Source organism: Lagenorhynchus albirostris, chromosome X, assembly GCF_949774975.1.
Source record: "Lagenorhynchus albirostris chromosome X, mLagAlb1.1, whole genome shotgun sequence".
Lineage (NCBI taxonomy): Eukaryota > Metazoa > Chordata > Mammalia > Artiodactyla > Delphinidae > Lagenorhynchus > Lagenorhynchus albirostris.
In genome coordinates this window covers 116,983,625-117,002,684 of record NC_083116.1, presented here as the reverse complement: position 1 = coordinate 117,002,684, position 19,060 = coordinate 116,983,625, and the positions used below count along the sequence as shown (strand labels likewise).

The 19,060-nt window shown below is 38.1% G+C and overlaps 1 protein-coding gene across 1 annotated transcript in view; it reads left to right on the top strand.

Moving 5' to 3' along the window:
- Positions 1-8,830: 8,830 nt before the first annotated feature.
- Positions 8,831-19,060, top strand: part of CDKL5 (cyclin dependent kinase like 5) — a 152,741-nt gene continuing 142,511 nt past the window's right edge. Inside the window, exon 1 of the mRNA XM_060137629.1 lies at positions 8,831-8,885. The gene's annotated coding sequence lies outside the window, so the exon portion shown is untranslated. The remainder of the gene's footprint in view (positions 8,886-19,060) is intronic.

The window sequence follows — 19,060 nt, the reverse complement described above, 5'->3', positions numbered from 1 at the left end:
AGTTTTACTTTCTGAACATCAAGATCAAAAGAAAAAATGTTAATAGAATTTTCATTATCCATAACGAATTTGGTTTTTAAAAGTGGTTTGAGGTTCAAACCAATAGCAGTCTAGCACCAGTTGAGGCTATTTTGAAGAGGCAGTTAATACTCCTGGGGTTTTCTGAAAGAGGTGGCCTTTGTACAGAGACTTTAGTAAGTGTTGGCAAGGTGTTTCTGGTGGGAACCCCCTTATTTGGTGGATTGAAGTCAATTATTGGAAAGTTAATTTTTAAAATTATTAAAGTTCTGAGTGATAAGAATGCACATACAACAGAAATATTTTGCCATAAAGCATGTTTCCTTGCCAATATTTTGATGTAGGGCCAAGGCTTTATTTTGAGTATGGATCAGCTGATTGAAGTTCTGTGTCATCTCTCTTGTAGGAATCCGTCCTGTCTGTGCAGTAGGTCCAGTTTTGATTTCTTGAAAGTGGAGCAATAATTTAGACAATTTATGAAACCATTTAGTGCAGGATTATAGATTTTAGCAGATATTTTCCTCCTTTTAATATTATCTAACTCAGATCTAATTTGACAGCCACATTTTTAAAGTGACATCATTTTTATTGAATCTTGCCATAGCATCCAACCTAATTTTCACAGAACTATAACCTTCTTTTAATTGGCTTATATACTGTTTAGTTGAAAACCATATCATGGTTACCACAAGAGGAGTGGACAAATATCAGTAGTTTTGGGGAAGAAATGCAAGTGACTTCTGGATGCCAGGCATGCAGCTCAATTTAAGTGAGCAGAAGTGTGAAGCTGAACTAAAACAGTTACCTATTAGCCAGAAACATTTTGTACTGTAGGCATCAGCTGGTCTGTTTTACAAAGGTAATGAGGAGTTGGTAACTGTTAGGTCTGTTAAGTGACATGCTGGAGGCCAATAGAGCTTGAGTGCACAGAGCAAATGAACTTTTGTAGTACCTTTCATACTTTTCAGAAAGACCATTTTCCATCAATATCATGCTTTTTTTTTTTTTTTACAATATAACAGAGATAACTGAATTACTCAAGAGTGCTTGGAGAAAATCACTCTGTTCAAATAAGATTGCCGTGAAGCCTCTTCCCCAAGTAGTTTCCCCCCTTTCCCAGACATAGGTAGTTTCTACCTCTTCTGGGCCTGTAAAACACCTCACATATACCTTTTTTTTTTTTTTTTTTTCTCACGGTACGCGGGCCTCTCACTGTCATGGCCTCTCCCGTTGCGGAGCACAGGCTCCGGACGCGCAGGCTCAGCGGCCATGGCTCACGGGCCCAGCCGCTCCGCGGCATGTGAGATCTTCCCGGACCGGGGCACGAACCCATGCCCCCTGCATCGGGCAGGTGGACTCTCAACCACTGCACCACCAGGGAAGCCCTCACATATACGTTTTTGCATTTCTCATATGTGGTTAATTCACCTACCTGTTCTCTTCTATAAGCTCTTCCTGTAAGGAGCTTCTGTACAGCATGTCTGATCCATAGTTGGTGCCCAACAAATTGAATAAAAGAGAAGTTGTGGCCATTTAAACAGATGATACAACCCAATCTCCCTGAGATGTGGTTTTCACTGATGTGCCATAGAAAGTAAGCCATCATTATCTATAAATAAAGTCCGGAAGAGATTTTTAGTATAGTTATATTCAGTTGAGTGTATTATATTCTATATGTCCAAGATACTGTGTTATGTCCACAAAGGTACTGAGTTTAAGAATACATGGTTCTTGCTGGAGAGGATGTGGAGAAAAGGGAACCCTCCTGCACTGTTGGGGGGAATGTAAGTTGGTGCAGCCACTGTGGAGAACTGTATGGAGGTTCTTTAAAAAACTAAAAATAGAATTACCATATGATTCAGCAATCCTACTTCTGGGCATATATCTGGACAAAACTATAACTCAAAAAGATACATGCACACCTATGTTCATAGCAGCGCTATTTACAATAGCCAAGACATGGAAACAACCGAATGTCCATCAACAGATGAATGGATAAAGAAGATGTGGTGTGTGTATGTGTGTGTGTGTGTATATATATATATATATATATACACACACACACACACACATACACGATGGAATACTACTCAGCCATAAAAAAGAATGAAATAATGCCATTTGCAGCAACATGGATGGACCTAGAGATTATCATACTAAGTGAAGTAAGTCAGAGAGACAAATACTATATGATATCACTTATATGTGGAATCTAAAATATGACACAAATGAATCTATCTGTGAAACAGAAACAGACTCACAGACATAGAGAACAAACTTGTGGGTGCCATGGGGGTGGGATGGATTGGGAGTTTGGGATTAGCAAATGCAAACTGTTATATATATGTATAACCGAATCACTTTATTGTACACCAGAAACTAACACAACATTGGGAATCAACTATACTTCAATTAAAAAATAATAATACATGGTTCTTGTCTGTGCACGTGTATCCTAATAGCACAATGGTAATTTATGGAGAGGCAAAATTAATTGGAGCCTGGAGGAATCTGAGCAGTTTGAGAGTAGATAGAACCTGAACTGGGCTGTGGATGGTAACAACAATTAGGGCTTTTTGGCACGTATTTACTACTTTATGGCATTTGATAGTCTGGATCTCCTTCAAACTGTCTTTCCTTCTTCTGTCACACACTCCCAGTCTTCCTATTCCCATTTTTAGTCTCCTCCCTCTTCAGTATCTGTGTTTTCTTTAACATTCTACCTTTGGCCGCCTTCCTCTTTCTGTCCTTGCGGTAATGCTTTATTGTTTTAACCCTAACCCTGCGCTTCTGGAAATATGCTTTTCTCTCTTCTGCACATCCACAACACTTCATAAGTGTCCCTTTTACAGCATTTCTCTCTCTCTCTCTCTTTTTTTTCCACTATAGTTGTATACATACATTCCCTCTACTGGACTGTAGCTTCTGAGAGCAATTTGCATCTTTGCAGTTCTTAAAGTATCTAGTATATAGTTTGGTGAGTAGTAAGTGCCACATATCTTTCTTTTAAACTTCTTTCCCCAAACTCAGCCCCTCTTCCAGACTTTCCTTTTTCTGTTCATAGTACTAGAGTTCTTCCTTTAATTCCACATTCTGGTTAGCAAGTTCTGCTGCTTCTGTCCTCAAAGTGTTATTCATAGCCACACCATTCTTTCCACTCTCATGCCAATTAAAAAAACAAATATTGAGGGTGTATTACATTCTGAGCACTGTATAGGTGCTGGAAATACAAATATTACAGATCCTATCCCTTGTTGTTAGAATACTGGTGGGGCAGAGAGAGACACAGTCTGGTACTATCGAGACTATGTATGTCAAACCCTTCTCTGTGCTGGGTGCTACTGTAACACAGACCTATTACAGTCCTTTTCCATAGGCTGCTTGCTCACCCCCAAGGGGAAGAGGCCTAGAAAGTACAGCTACTGGATTTCCTCCCAGGCTTTAGCCTTCTTTTTTCTTCTTCCTCCTTCCTTTTTAAGATTTCACATATAAGTGATAGCATACAGTGTTTATTTCACTTAGCATAATGCCCTTCAGTTTCATCCAAGTTGTTGCAAATAGCAGGATTTTCTTCCTTCTTCCTCCTTCATCTCCCTTCTTTCTCCTTCACCCTCCTCTTCCTTTTGGTTCCTGCCTTTGTAACTTGACTGTGTTGAGTGCTGTATTCCTGTTGCCTTTTGCCATGGGAACTTGTGTTCTTTGCATGTCATTGATATCATTAGCTACTGTTTGAGGGCTTACAGTGTGAAGTGTGTAGTAGAATGAAAAACAAGACCCATTTGAAATGCTACTAGTTAAATTCAGCAAGTTTCAAACTGAGTTCTTTTTTTGTTTGTTTGTTTTTATTAGTTATCAGTTTCATACATATTAGTGTATATATGTCAATCCCAATCTCCCAATTCATCCCAGCATGACCCCTGCCCCTCCCCATCTGCTTTCCCCGCCTTAGTGTCCATACGTTTTTCTCTACATCTGTGTCTCTATTTCTGCCTTGCAACCCAGTTCATCTGTACCATTTTTCTAGATTCCACATATATGCATTAATATACGATATTTATCAAACTGAGTTCTTGGTACCTGCAAAGTTCTATTCTAGGCATCTCCATATCCAAAGGCCAATAAGTCTCCCATAATCCTAGTCTAATTGATATGGAGACGCATATAATGCTACAAAACCAAATATATTGTCACTAGAATTACAAATAAAGGGCTGTGGGGCTTCTGTATCACAGCATATCACATCCTCTTTGGGTTGCAGAGAGGGGAAGACACTCATATATGACTTCAGGTAGAGGGGTTGCTGTATGAAGTCAATCAATGAAAGAATGTCAGCTGTGGTGGTTGTGTATGCCTGGGGAAGGGAATTGCTTGATGGAGTCATGGAGCAGGAAAGTATCAATATAATCTATACCACGTGGTTCTCAGAGTGTGGTCCCAGACCATCAGCATCAGCATCACCTGGAAACCTGTTAGAAATGCAAATTTTTGGGCACCACTCCAGACCTACTGAACCAGAAACTCTGGGAGTTGATCCCAGAAATCTGGGTTTTAACAAGCCCTCCAGGTGGTTGTGATGTGCTGAAGTTTGAGAACCACTGGTCTACACTTGCTTGGTCAGAGAAAAGTCAGTTGCCCTTCGCTTGAAGAGTAGGGTTTAAGAAAAGCAGTGATGAGAACAAAAAGACAGGATTACAATAGAGACCTTGAATACTAGAGTAGGAGTATGTAGGGGCCCCCCAGGGAACCATTTCAGTTAAGGAAGGGACCTTCAGGGGGCTTGCTTTAGGAAGAGTGAGCTGACAGACTTTTATACGGTGAATTAAAACTAAAAGATAATTGGAAGTGGTGAAGTAAATTAGGGGAGGAGTAGCCTTGGGAAATGAAAGGAAACCACTGCCAAGGAGCAATGTGGCTGGATAAGCCTTGACAGCCACCTGGGTAAGTGTCCAGACAAAGGTAACTGCCTCAGAATAAGCTGAGGCTTTGAACCTGGTGTTGGGAGAGCATGGTGGTGCCTTCTGACACACTGTGGGCAGAGGGTAGAGATGCCACATGGTATGGGAAGTGGGATATGGGGGAAGGTAATTTTTTCTAAAAATAAGAATAGCTTCTTCCCCAGAATGATACAGGCTCAGTGTAAGAAACTCCATAAGGGAAGGTGAGGGCGAAAGCAAAATCATTTCCAATCTCACCTTCCAGTGAAAAGCAATACATTTTTCTATTTAAATACCTGAGTATCCATTTGCTTATTTAATTAAACTCAGTGTTTTATACATAGAATTATACAATCCTAAAAACAGAATTCCTTAGGTAAATTGATCTTGAACACCTGTCAGTGTTACACACATGAGTGTACCCAGGTCAGTGTGTGTTTGGAAATTGACGAATTTTATATTTGAGAAACAAAAGGTTTATATAAGCAGCTGATTGTTAAAGAGTGCAGTTTCATTTCACATGGTCATCAAAAGTCCTGTCCATATCATTTATTACAGAGGAAATTTGGCGCAGAACAGTCTCAGATGTCTGGTATGCCAACATTAGTCTAGGGAGAAGAACCCCAGCTAACTCTGTGTGTGTGTGTGTGTGTGTGTGCACGCGTGCGTGCATTTTTCTTTTTGTAATATGCCACAATTTTTATTGCAACCTGGCCATTTTTGTGAGGGTGGGGAGTTTGATCTCAAAAACAGTGTTCCATTTAAGGCTCTTTTATACAGAAATTGCCATCATGACTGATATTCAAAATATCTTTAGTGTTGGAAGACTTACATGGTAAACATAAAACTCCTACACTTATTCAGTAGTGTACACTCGATGGAAAACAAAAAGGCATTAATAACAGCTATTTCTTTTGAGAAGATGTGCAGTGGTTAAGGATCCGCCTGCCAGTGCAGGGGACACAGGTTCGAGCCCTGGTCCGGGAAGATCCCACATGCCACGGAGCAACTAAGCCCGTGCGCCACAACTACTGAGCCAGCTCTCTAGAGCCTGTGAGCCGCAACTACTGAAGCCCGCGTGCCACAACTACTGAAGCCCGCGTACCTAGAGCCCGTGCTCGCCAACAAGAGAAGCCACCACAATGAGAAGCCCGTGCACCGCAAGAAAGAGTAGCCCCCGCTCACCGCAAGTAGAGAAAGCCCGCATGCAACAACGAAGACCCAACGCCGCCAAAAATAAATAAATAAAATAAATTTATAAAAAAAAAAAGAAGATACACAGGTATGAGAATGAACACTGAGGTACTAGGATAAGTTGATGACACAGTTAATACAATTTAATTGGCATTCCTTTTGGGGTAGGGAATTAAACTCTAAAAAAGAATGCTTTCAATGCATAGTATTATATCCGTGCTGCCATGTCACAAGAAATAGGCTTGCCAAGGCAGGTGAGGTGTACGAATGCTCAAGCCTAACAGAACTTCAGTCAAGTGCAACTATAAATAATACTGAATAAAGTTTACCATCTCACTAGTGGATAATACTTTCAAGGCATTCAGTTAGCTTAACCCTTTGTAGTGTTCTAAGCTATTCACATTGACAATCACATTCATTGTAGTGCTTGCTGCAAGGGAGGCATAACCAGTTGTTTTGGCTAAAATATGGGAAGGCATTCCTTGGGTTCTACATAAAAGTAGCAGTATTAAACAGTCTAATGGCAATCTCTTGATAGTCTGCTTACATGAATGATATTTTCTTCATTCATTGTGCTGGAAGGACCCAGTGGGAAGAGGAAGGAAAGAAAACAAAACCTAATACTATTTCAATTGACTGAGCTGGAGAAATGGAAGCTCCCTTAAGATCCAGATGGCACTTGACTGTCATTTTATAAGTGTTTTCCTTCAAGTGAAACTACTACCTTGCCTTCCAATTTCTGTCCAAGTGTTGAACAGTCCCTTATATCATCCAAGCCATTTACTTGCTACTCATGTTTAATACCTGTAAATTTCTTTTTAATGGCATCTTTAGAGCTAGCATAAATCATCTTGCTTTTTAAAGGTGCACTTTCAGGAGCCCAAGATCTGCTTTGCTTCCTCTACAATTATTTGTCTTTTGTCATCGCTTAAACAGAAGAGAACTGCTTTCTTTGTTTTTTTGATCTCCTCTTGTGTAGATTTCCTTACGCGGCTCGGCCTCCGGTGGTGTGGCACTGCGAGGAGAAGGAGGGGTGGCCGCTCCCCAACTATATTTTAAGACGAAAAAGGTGAAACGTTGTGTCTTTTATTAGAATAACAAGGTTATTCTGGTGTCTTATAAGAACCAATTAATATTGGACATAAAATGGTCTCATACATAGGCCAATAGCAAGTTCCAGAATTCTCTTTTTAAATAGGCAGCTAGCTACCAGTGAATTTCTTAAGCGACAAGCAGAGATGTGGAATACAGTTTGCTCGTTTCTTAGTTTTGTGAAAAAGGTTTTTTTATTGACAGAATATACCATATTCTATAGTATGTTTTTTTTTTTACTTAAAATATTATGGCCACTTTTCTGTATCACTAAATATAGTTAAATAATTTTAGTAGTGGTATGATTTTCCATTTATATGATGTGATATCGTTTACTTTATCAATCCTACATTGACTAATGTTAGGTGGTTTTTTGTTGTTGATTATTATGAATAGCACTGCAGTATACAACCTTTGCAGTATCCATCTTTGTCCATTTGTCTGATGGTCTCCTTAGCATAAATCTCTAGAAGTAGGATGGATTTTTGAATCAAATGGTACTCATACTTTTAAAATGTTGATACCTATTGCCAGATTACTTTCCAGAAACCTTTATATTCCTACCTACTGTGAATGTGAGTTCACATTTTCCCCAGAAAGAGCACTAGATATTTGTCAGTTACTTTAATCATTACCAGCCTGATAGGTTAAAAGAGATTTCTCTCTCTTTTTTCTTTTTTACTTAATTGATGACTAATGAGATTGAACAGGCTTTCATCGATTTATTAAGACAGTTGTATTTCTTTTGTGAAAGGTCGGTTTATATCTGTTCTTTTTCTGTTTTCTCTGTTTACGTTATACGGATTTGTAAGATGCTACTACAATTCTGGGACCAATTCCACTTCTGATCATCAACTAGGATTCTGCATCTGATTCCTGTGTGTGTGTGTGTGTGTGTGTGTGTGTGTGTTTCCCATACCACCACGCAATCCTCCATGTCAGCTGGGTGTCCTACAATTCAACTCAATTTTGACACTCTCTGGAGATAGCATCAGATCCCACAAGTTAAGGGCTCAGTCCTAAAGGACTGCCCCCCTTTTCAGATGCCAGTCACATGTCCAGGTGGTCACCTGGGCTTCTGACTGGCTGGCTGCAGATTGGAGGTTCTAATGACCCCCTCCTTGTGTTAGATTAATTTCCTAGAGCGGCTCACAGAAACATTTTACTTCCTATATTAGCAGTTTATTATAAAAGGATATAATTCAGGAACCCGCCAAATGGAAGAGATGCATAGGGCAAGGTATGGGGGAAGGGAGGGGACGTGGAGCTTCCATGCCCTCTCTGAGACTGCCACTCTGACCAAATCTCCACATATTCACCAACCCGGAAGCTTCCGAACCCTGTCCCTTTGGGTTTTTATGGGGTCTTCATTACGTAGTCATGATTGATTACATCATTGGCCATTGATTGAACTCATTCTCCAGCCCCTCTCCCCTCCCCAGAGGTAGGGTGGCAGCAGGACTGAAAGTTCCAACCCTCTGATCATGTGGTTGGCTCCACTGGCAAGCCACCTCCACCCTTAGGTTACCTAGGGGCTTTCTAAGTCACCTCATTACCATAACAAAAGACACCTTTGTTGATTTCATCCCTTAGGAAATTCCAAGAGTTTTAGGAGTGCTGTGCCAGAAACTGTGGAACAAAGACCAAGTATGTATTTCTTATTCTTGTCACAATACCACACTAACATATTAAGGGTATTCAACTTTTGGCTCTTTTTAAATTATTATTTTGTATATTAAGAGGTGTACATATTCATTGACTTTTTTCTTTTAATTTTTTTAATTAAAAAATTGAGGTATAATTGATTTACAGTATTATATTAGTTTCAGGTGTACAACATACAGTGATTCAAAAATTTTATAGGTTATATCCATTTATAGTTATTATAAAATATTGGCTATATTCCCTGTGCTGTACAATATATCCTTGTTGCTTATTTTATACATAGTTGTTCATGCCTCTTTATTCCCTACCCCTATCTTGCCCTTTCCCCTTCCTTCTTCCTACTGGTAACTTCTAATTTGTTCTCTATATCTGTGAGGCTGTTTCTTTTTTGTTATACTCACTAGTTTGTTTTTTCTTTTAGATTCCACATATAAGTGATAACATATAGTATTTGTCTTGCTCTGACTTATTTCAGTAAGCATAATACTCTCCAGGTCCATCTGTGTTGTTGCAAATGGTAAAATTTCCATCCACAAAACAAAAAGACAACCTACTGAATGGGAGAAAATATTTGCAAATGATATTACCAATAAGAGATTAATGTCAACAATATATAAACAGCTCATATAACTCACTATCAAAGAAAACCCAAGCACTCTGATTAAAAAATGGGCAGAAGACCTGAATAGACATTTTTCCAAAGAAGACATAGAGATGGTCAACAAGCACATGAAAAGATGCTTATCATCGCTAATCATCAGAGAAATGCAAATCAAAACCACAATGAGATATCACCTCACACCTGTCAGAATGGCTATCATCAAAAAGACCACAAATAACAAAAAAACTAAAACAAAAGTAACAAAAAACCTAAAAACAGAACTACCATATGATCCGGCAATTCCATTCCTGGATATAAGTCCAAAGAAAATGAAAACACTAATTCAAAAAGATACATGTACCTCAATGTTCATAACAGCATTATTTACAATAGCCAAGATGGAAGCAACCTAAGTGTCCATTAACAGATGAATGGATAAAGATGTGATACACACACATACACAGACACACACACACACACAGGAATATTAGCCATAAAAAAGAAAGAAATTTTGCCATTTGCAGTCCATTGACTTTTTAAACTATTTTATAGTGAAGCATGATAAACACTTACAGTATACAAGACATCAGTGAATTGTCACAAAGCCAACACTTATGTAACCCAGGTGAACATGTAAACACTGTCCCCCCCACCCCACCCCCGGCCAAAGTTAGTAGTGTATCAAGGGCTGGGAGAAATGGGTGTGTTCTGCCCCAGGTTCAGACAATCTACAGTGCATTTTCTATACAGAATTTAAAATCAATGTAACTACTGACTAAAAGTTGGTCTGCTTTTTATTATCACCATGCATTGACCATTTAAAAAAATGTGTGTGTGTGTAACATCTGTTTTACTCTGTGTCTAGTTTATCTGTCCTTATTGGTTGGTGCTTGTTGTACGCCCAAAGAGATATTCTCCTACATTATCTTTTAGGAGCTTTATTGTTTTGACTTTTTTTTTTTTGCGGTACGCGGGCCTCTCACTGTTGTGGCCTCTCCCGTTGCGGAACACAGGCTCCAGACGCACAGGCTCAGCGGCCACGGCTCACGGGCCTGGCCTAGCCGCTCTGCGGCATGTGGGATCTTCCCGGACCCAGGCACGAACCCGTGTCCCCTGCATCGGCAGGCGGACTCTCAACCACTGCGCCACCAGGGAAGCCCTATTGTTTTGACTTTTACATTGAGATCTATAATCCATCTGAAATTAATGTTGTGTATGGTATGAGTTAGAGGTCAATTTTAATTTTGTTTTCCTTTATGCATATCCAAATGTCTCAGCACCATTTATTGCAAAGATCAAACTTTCCTCACTGGTCTGCAGTGACAACATTAGTGTACAAAAAGCATCCATTTCATGTGTAATATTTCTGTGCTTTCTGTTCTTTCCTTTCATCTCTTTGTCTTATACATTGTCTTAATGACTGTGCTTCATAATAAGTCCTGATATCTGGAGAGAAAGTCTTTGTTATTCTTCTAGGTGTCTTGCTTTCCTTGGCCATTTGCATTTCTTTATACATTTTGAACCAGCCTACAAATTTCCATTTAAAAACTTGTTAGGATTGCTTGGGATTCTACTGGATCTCTAGATCAATTTGGATAGAATTGACGTCTTTACAATGTTAAATCTCAAGAACATGGACCATCCCTTCACTTATTAGGTGTCCTTTAATTTTAAAAAATACTGTTTTCTTTAGTTTTCTATGTAGAGGTTTACCACTTTTCTTTCTGTTTTGATAGGAATTTGATATTTTTTGATGGTATTGTAAATGGTATTAAAAATTCATTTTCTAACTATTGCTGGTATATAGAAATACAGTTGATTTCTAGATATTATCTTTTATATCCCTCAGCTTTGATAAACTGATTTTTTTCTGATAGTTTATAGCTTATTTTGGATTTTCTATATGTACCGTCTGAATAATAGTTTTTTCCCTTCATTCACAGTTGTCATACTTTTGTCCAGCTTTCTACTTGTTTGCAGTGGAACGGTTTGCCTGAATTACGCAGGCAGCATTATTGGAAGCAGAAATTTTTCTTAAATAAAAAATTCAAACTGTATTCCACTCTTGTTTTTGAATTGCCTTTGAATTTAAACCCAAATCTCTGGGTACTTCAACAGCCATGAAGCCCAGAGAAAGGTAATAGTATCTTTTGAGACATCATTAATGTTCCTAAAGTCTATATAAACAGATCTTATAAAAATCTTTATTTTAAACCTTTAAAATTTAGTTTTAGTGGTGAGAACTCTTAATGTGTATCCCAAGGACTTATGTATGAAAGCTTATCAGTAGTTTGAATAATTCCTGAAAGTAGTGGAGTCACTAGTGAAGCCACAGCGTACCTCTCATGTGCTGTCTTAAGCATCATTCCTAGAAGCCACCCACCCGAGGTAGCCCAGGGAGCTCTCCACTTTGCAGAGGGCATCGGCTTGCCAGGATAATGCCATGTGGTGCCAATAGAGACGAATTGCAGGAAGAACTCTTGGAACTGCGTGGGGAGGGAAGTGGCATATGAGTGTCAGTGTGGGGAAGTGTCAGATAGTGTTTCATGGAGGAAAATTCCAAGTTGACTAGTAACTTGGTGGGTTGCAGCTGAGGGATCAGAGTCTTGTTGCAGCTTGTCTTCTGGCAATGTCATGCACGCCTCTCTGATCTGGAGGAGTCTGTGGGCTACTGTCAGTGAGGTAGTCAACAGATGCTGAGGAGTCTCAGGAAAAAGTGATTGCAGCTTAAAACAGACAACCTCTGCAGGCTTCTCTCCACAGGGGAGTCTGTGCCATCCTGGTTGTGGAATTTCAATGGTAGCAAAATGGAGCTGTGGTGATGGACCAGCAAGAGGCAATTATGACAAACAAGGGCTCTATTGACTATTTTGGGAATTATAGGAATGGGAAAACAGAAGCTGCAGCTGTAATTACTGTCGTGGAATGAAATCCTCACCACCACCACCACCCCTTTCACAACACTTTACGCTTGATGGGTGTTCAGTTAATGTGGTATGTGTGCAAATTGTCATTAGACTTTAGAAAACTTTTAGAAACTTTTTTGCAAGTGATGATTCAAATGTGCTCATTAAAAATATAGTGTCTTTAACCAATCTAGCAGGTTAAATAATTTTTTTATTCCTCTAGATTACAATTTTTAAAAGATCAAGTTTAGAGGAAAATCTTGTTCTAATTTTGGAGCATGATATATTTGAATTCAATTCGCAGTTTTCTATCTTAAAAAAATAGCTGTAATTATAAACAGCAAATGGATGGGGTGTGAGACTGATTTAAGTTAAAGAAATTGTGACCTTAATAATTCAGAATGCTCCGTATTCTTTCCAAAATGTATTGACACTGTAAGTAAAATTTATCTTTATAGTAAATGTTTTAGGATTCTGTAGAAAGCCACATAGAGTAAAATGCTACTTATTTCTTTTCCCAGTGGTGTTTTACTGAGTCATTTTATTAGTTGTATGTGCCTTTCTTGAGTTGGAAATTTATACAGGATTTCCTGTATAAAGAAATCCTTTCCACCCAAAATATAAATTCTATACCATTTTGTGTGTAGAAGCCCAATGGTGGGCCTTAAGTAAACACAAATGCTAGCTTTTACAGTTTTTAATGTGTTTTTATAGAATAACACTATCTTGTAAAATAGTCTGTTTCTCAGAGTTTTTCTAAATGGAATAATTTTAAACACTCCTTAAGGATCTTCCTTTCAAATAAATTATGAGGTGACTCCTTTTGTAAAACAAAGGTTCATTTATTAGCATGAATAATATTTCCTGATCTTTCCCTCTCCACTCCATGCATATTTTAGCTACTTATAAAGCTGGGTTTTCATATATAGTAATTCTTCTCAGTCACAGGGAGCACTTTAGAGCTCGGTACCTGAATCTAGTATTTAATTATAGTTCTTACTTATGGCAGTATGTCTTCTCAATTGTGAGTTGTTTTTATGCCCTTGAATGTGGTAGGCTAACTATAGGATATCTTAATGTCATAATTGATAGAAATAGAAATAGTTGATAATTTATAAAAGCTGTATAAAAATGTATGTTAGGCTATTAAGGTTAAGTTCCAAATAGAGCTTGGGGAATCTTTAGAAAACGTGACTTTAAAAAATATATGTATTGTTAAATCAGACTTACTAGTATCTAGTTTAGGCCTTGAGTGCTTAGTATATATTTGTTTCTTTTTTGGGGGAAGATGTTTCTAGTGACTACTTGATAAGTTTTGTATTTTTATAATTTTATAATTAGAATTCATGGGCCCAATTCACAGAAGACTTCTTAAAAATAATTAATTTTTAGTCCATTTGTCTCTTCTCTTAGCAAGTCCCCAGATGACAAATTGATTAAAACAACACTTAAATAAACTGAAACATTAACATTTATTAAAACAACTTGGAATAAACAAATACTATAATTTGGATTATTTAATATGTGTTTTTATGTGCTATATCTAGGAACTGAAAGTAATTGAGCAGTCTTTTTTAGGAATCACTTGATAGAAAGCAGAGAACATTTCCCACTTACAGAAGTAAATGGATGAAGTGTACCTGGTTATCTCAGGAAAAATTCAGCTTAGTATTAACAGGGAAATGGCTTTCAGTCATTCAGTCCATTCTGTCAGTACTGCTGGATTACAAATTAATTGCTGAATTTTGAGTATAATGCTCAGGATTCAGTATGAGAAATTGAACCACTGTGAGTGTTATTGAATAAGGGATTTATTATAGTACTCAGACTGTATACGGATTGTAGGAGTTGCTGGGAATGTGAAAGTCAGGAAGCAGAAGGATCAGAAAAATAGTCACTAATAGAGCCTCCTGAATTACTGGTACAGGCGTGTAAGTCAGAACTTACTGGGAAAATTTTAAGAAGCAAGTGTATACAGACATCAAAGTGAGAATGCAAAGAGGATGATCCTGGAGAAGTCTGTGGAAGGCTGTTGCCTCTGTGTAGCTATTGCTTCTGTGGGTACAAAGCCCAGAGTCAGGCATCTCTTGTTGGATCTTAGGCCACTGTTGATCAGGTGAAGAAGAGCTGGACACAGAGGGGATAAGAGGAGAGTTGAGGACAAGCTGAAACCTGCCCCAGGCACCTCTGCATTTATTCTCACCATGTCTTATCATAAAGACCTTCTAAGAGTTTGGCCGTCTCTAACTTGGTGTACTATACAGGGAAGGAAATTCTGGGAAACACAGTTCCCAGGTGGACCAAGTTCACAATAGAATGATCCAGTGCATTATGCTTCCCATTTTGGGCTGCTCTTTCAGATTCATCTCATCAGTAGATGATGAGGATGTTATAATACTTTGAGCCTCAAGATTTCCATTTCCTTATGGTATTTACTGAGGAACTGTTCATATGCTATTATCACTTGAGGATTTAAAATGCTGTACTTTGAGTAACTTTTCTTTTTTTTCTTAACACTGTGGCCTTTTCCTAATGTATTTTATTATAATTTCTCTGTACCTTATTTACTGATTTTTGTCTTTGTTATTAAAGTTATACAATCCCAATAAATGAATTACAGGTCAGAAAATATTCAAATTTTGGAGAGGAAAACGGGTACAAAATTTATTTTAAAAAAATATTTATTTATTTATTAATCTTTGGCTGCATCGGGTCTTAGTTGCGGCATGCGGGATCTTTCGTTGTGGCGGCGCGTCTGCTCTTTGTTGTGGCACGCGGGCTCCAGAGCATGTGGGCTCTGTAGTTGCTGCTTGCGGGCTCTCTAGTTGAGGTGCGTGGGCTTAGTTGCCCCATGGCATGTGGGATCTTAGCTCCCTGACCAGGGATTGAACCCGTGTCCCCTGCATTGGAAGGTGGATTCTTAACCACTGAACCACCAGGGAAGTTCCTTATTTATTTATTTCAAAATTTAAATATGAATAACTACATACTCTTTGGTGGATTTGGGATTAAAAATAACCGAGTATGCCATAAGACTTTCTGCTGACTTTCTGAAATGTTCATACTCCATTCTAGTAATGGTGAATAAAAGGAGATGACCTTTTGCAAGAGATTTTAATTTGAGAAAGTCTAGGCTCTTTGAAATACAGAGCCTCAAAAATTTGTCAGCTAGGTTGATACATTCAGCCAGCAAAATTAAGTGGTCTGCTGTTCTCAGACTCCCACTATATCCTTTGTGCTCCAGGTCTGCTTTCTGTCTCTGCAGTGCATGTGTAACACTTTCTAGTTGATTTTTTTTTAATGGATGATCTGACAGGGTAGGGGAGTAAGGACATGATGAAAGATAGAAAGTGCTGAAAATCGTTTTCATTTATCTCCTTCCTACAGTCCATAATGGGGTGGGGGTTCATTTGTCTATTTCCCATTTAATTTTCCTTTTTTTCTTCTCTAGAGTTGGAGAATCTCTTCTAATTTCTTTTAAGAACATTCACTGATAACGACTGAAGTATTCTGGAGAGTTAGATGTACCTCTCAGACATAGTCTTAGAATATTTTATAATTGTATAACTTAGAAATTAATTTAAAAATTAATTTTTATTGCAGTATAGTTGATTTACAATGTTGTGATGGTTTCTGCTCTACAGCAAAGTGAATCAGTCATGCATATACACATATCCACTCTTAGATTCTTTTCCCATATAGGCCATTACAGAGTATTGAGTACAGTTCCCTGTGCTATACAGTAGGTCCTTATTAGTTATCTGTTTTATATAGAGTAGTGTGTATGTGTCAATCCCAGTCTTCCAGTTTATCCCTTCCCTTAGTTCTAAATAATAATCTTCACTTACCTCCATCATGTTTTCTTTACTCTTTGATAGTAATTAATTGATAACACTTTTTTTGGAGTTTAGATTCAGTAACTCACCTCTTCTCTCTGTATTTTATCTTTTGAAAATGAAGCCTCATTTTATTTTCCATAGCTCAGGAAGAATACTTCCCATTTGTAGTCCTCTAACTGTACTTTGTGTGTGTCTTGTTTCTGTGGTTTCTTTCATGAAATCTTATAGGGCTAAAGGTAATTGAAGTGCCTTTGCTTTCCTCCACATCAAATAAATGCTTTACAAATATACCTCAGCAATTCTGCTTATAGATGGCTCTTTGATTTGTCAGTTCTTGTTTTCTGTCTTGGTACAACAGAAGATGATTTATTTTATAAAGTAAGTTGAAGGTTTCTTTGCTTACAAGACTCTGTAAATTATCAGTAATGTTGATAGTGCAATGAAATTTTAGAAGTGGTTCTAGATTTAGCATGGTTCTAAATTGTTTAGGCTGAGTAGAAAATTTTCCAATGATATTGTTTCAACTTAATAAAATAACAGTGCTTTGCAGGTAATTTAATTGTCATCAGAACTGGCAAGACTAAAATATTGCCTGCTTTAAAAATGTTTTATTTACTTTAATAAAAATACTGCTCTTAAAATGCTAATGACATTTCATGAATCTATTATTCCTTATGGGTCTTGACATAAATTACTTGTCTCATTTGGGGAATTTCTTTAAGCACAGGCTCATAACTGAGATGATAAATCCCACTTTCTTGAGATATTAGCCTTCTTATTTCTGTCATCTATTTTGTTAAATTAATCTTATTATTTAATTACTAATAATAGTTGTTTTTTTATTACATGGCTACTGTGCATCAGAGGCTCTACTTACATAACCTTGAATCCTCACCTATAAGTAGGTAGTATCAGTTCCTCTTAGTGAATGAGAAAAGAGACTTAAAGAGGTTAAATAACTTGCTCATGGTCACATAATTAATAAAGGTTGACACCCAGATGTGTTAGTATTCTCAGAAGAATAGACAGAAAGGTCCAGGTAGAGGAAGGGTTTGTGCCAACAAGCAGTACACTCGGCCTGATTGTTCATCATCTTAATTAGTCTTGGATTATTGAAATAACGTTATTTCATCTTCTAAGAAGGACATATTAAAGTGTATAAACTAAAATAAAATTCACTTTTGATTTTAAAAATTATTAGGATATGTTAGCTTATGTTAACAGTCATGCATATGTTTGCATTATTCAAAATAGATAATAAACAATATTTTTTTTTTTTTTGCGGTACGCAGGCCTCTCACTGTTGTGGCCTCTCCCGTTGCGGAGCACAGGCTCCAGACGCGCAGGCTCAGCGGCCATGGCTCACGGGCCCAGCCGCTCCGCGGCATGTGGGATCTTCCCGGACCGGGGCATGAACCCGTGTCCCCTGTATCGGCAGGCGGACTCTCAACCACTGCGCCACCAGGGAAGCCCAATAAACAATTTTTAAAAATATTTATTTATGGCTGTGTTGGGTCTTCGTTGCTGTGTGCAAGCTTTCTCTAGTTGCGGGGAGCAGGGGCTACTCTTCATTGCGGTGCACAGGCTTCTCACTGCGGTGGCTTCTCTTGTTGTGGCTCACAGGCTCTAGGCGTGCAGGCTCAGTAGCTGTGGTGCACGGGCTTAGTTGCTGCAGGCATGTGGGGTCTTCCTGACCCAGGGATCGAACCTGTGTCCCCTGCATCGGCAAGCAGATTCTTAACCACTGTGCCACCAGGGAAGCCCCAATAAACAATATTTAAATTCAGGATGTGCATGGGTTTCTTTAAAATATTGAATCCTGTGTCTATGATTAAGTAAAGTGGGAGTTATTTCAAGGAAAATGATGATACCACACTGAAGAGCAGGCACCATGGTAACCAGGAAGTTGTCTAGTTTTCCCACCTACTCTGTTGTGAATGGGGAGAGGGCCCTTCAGTCAGGCTAGAGCAGAGCTCCTCCTCAGAAGCTGGTTAGGAGACTTTGATATAAGCTTTGTTTCCTCAATCCTATAATGAATGGGTATGGTTTATTCTAGCTTTAAGATTCTCTGATTCCCTGAAGAAGAAGATGGTAGTTTGTATTTCAGAGGGCTTTAGGTATCATATGTATGGAATTAAAAACACAAGTAATTAAGTTAGTACTGTGGAACTGTAAAGCACAATGTACTGTGGCTAATCCACATACAGATAGTAATTGACAGTATCGTTTACAAGTTAATTCTCTATCAGTTACTGTTATAAATATGCATAGTCAATTCTTAATTATTTAAGAATTGTTAGAGTGGTTTATCCCTGTATCTTTCTTTTAGAAATGTGGATCATTATTCTCGCTCTGTTGATATGCAGAATAGAGTTGAAATATTGGTACAGGATATAGTGGAGATATGGTATCTAGTTTCCAGGAAATTATGTTTTATCTAAGGGAAATAGATATGTATGCAAACAATAAATGTTTAAATAAGTATGTAATGAATGTCATGTAAGTGCTGTATGTAAGAATTTATAGACTGGCTTTTTGAATTTTTATCATGGGAATCTGTTAATCTTAACTAAAAAGGAACGCAGAGTTTATAGAGAATAACTTATAGCTAGGCTGAACAGAGAGGAAGTTATAATTTACTTGATTTTTAAAACAATGATGGCTAATATTTCCGTTGGCAAAGACTGGGGGCAGGGGTGGGGAAATGATTGGAACAAAGGCATAGAAATGGGGAAGTGAAAAGGCATGTTCTAGGTGTTGATTAGTAGGTGTAGTTGCTTTGGAGCCAAGGATTCTTACAGTGGAAGAGTG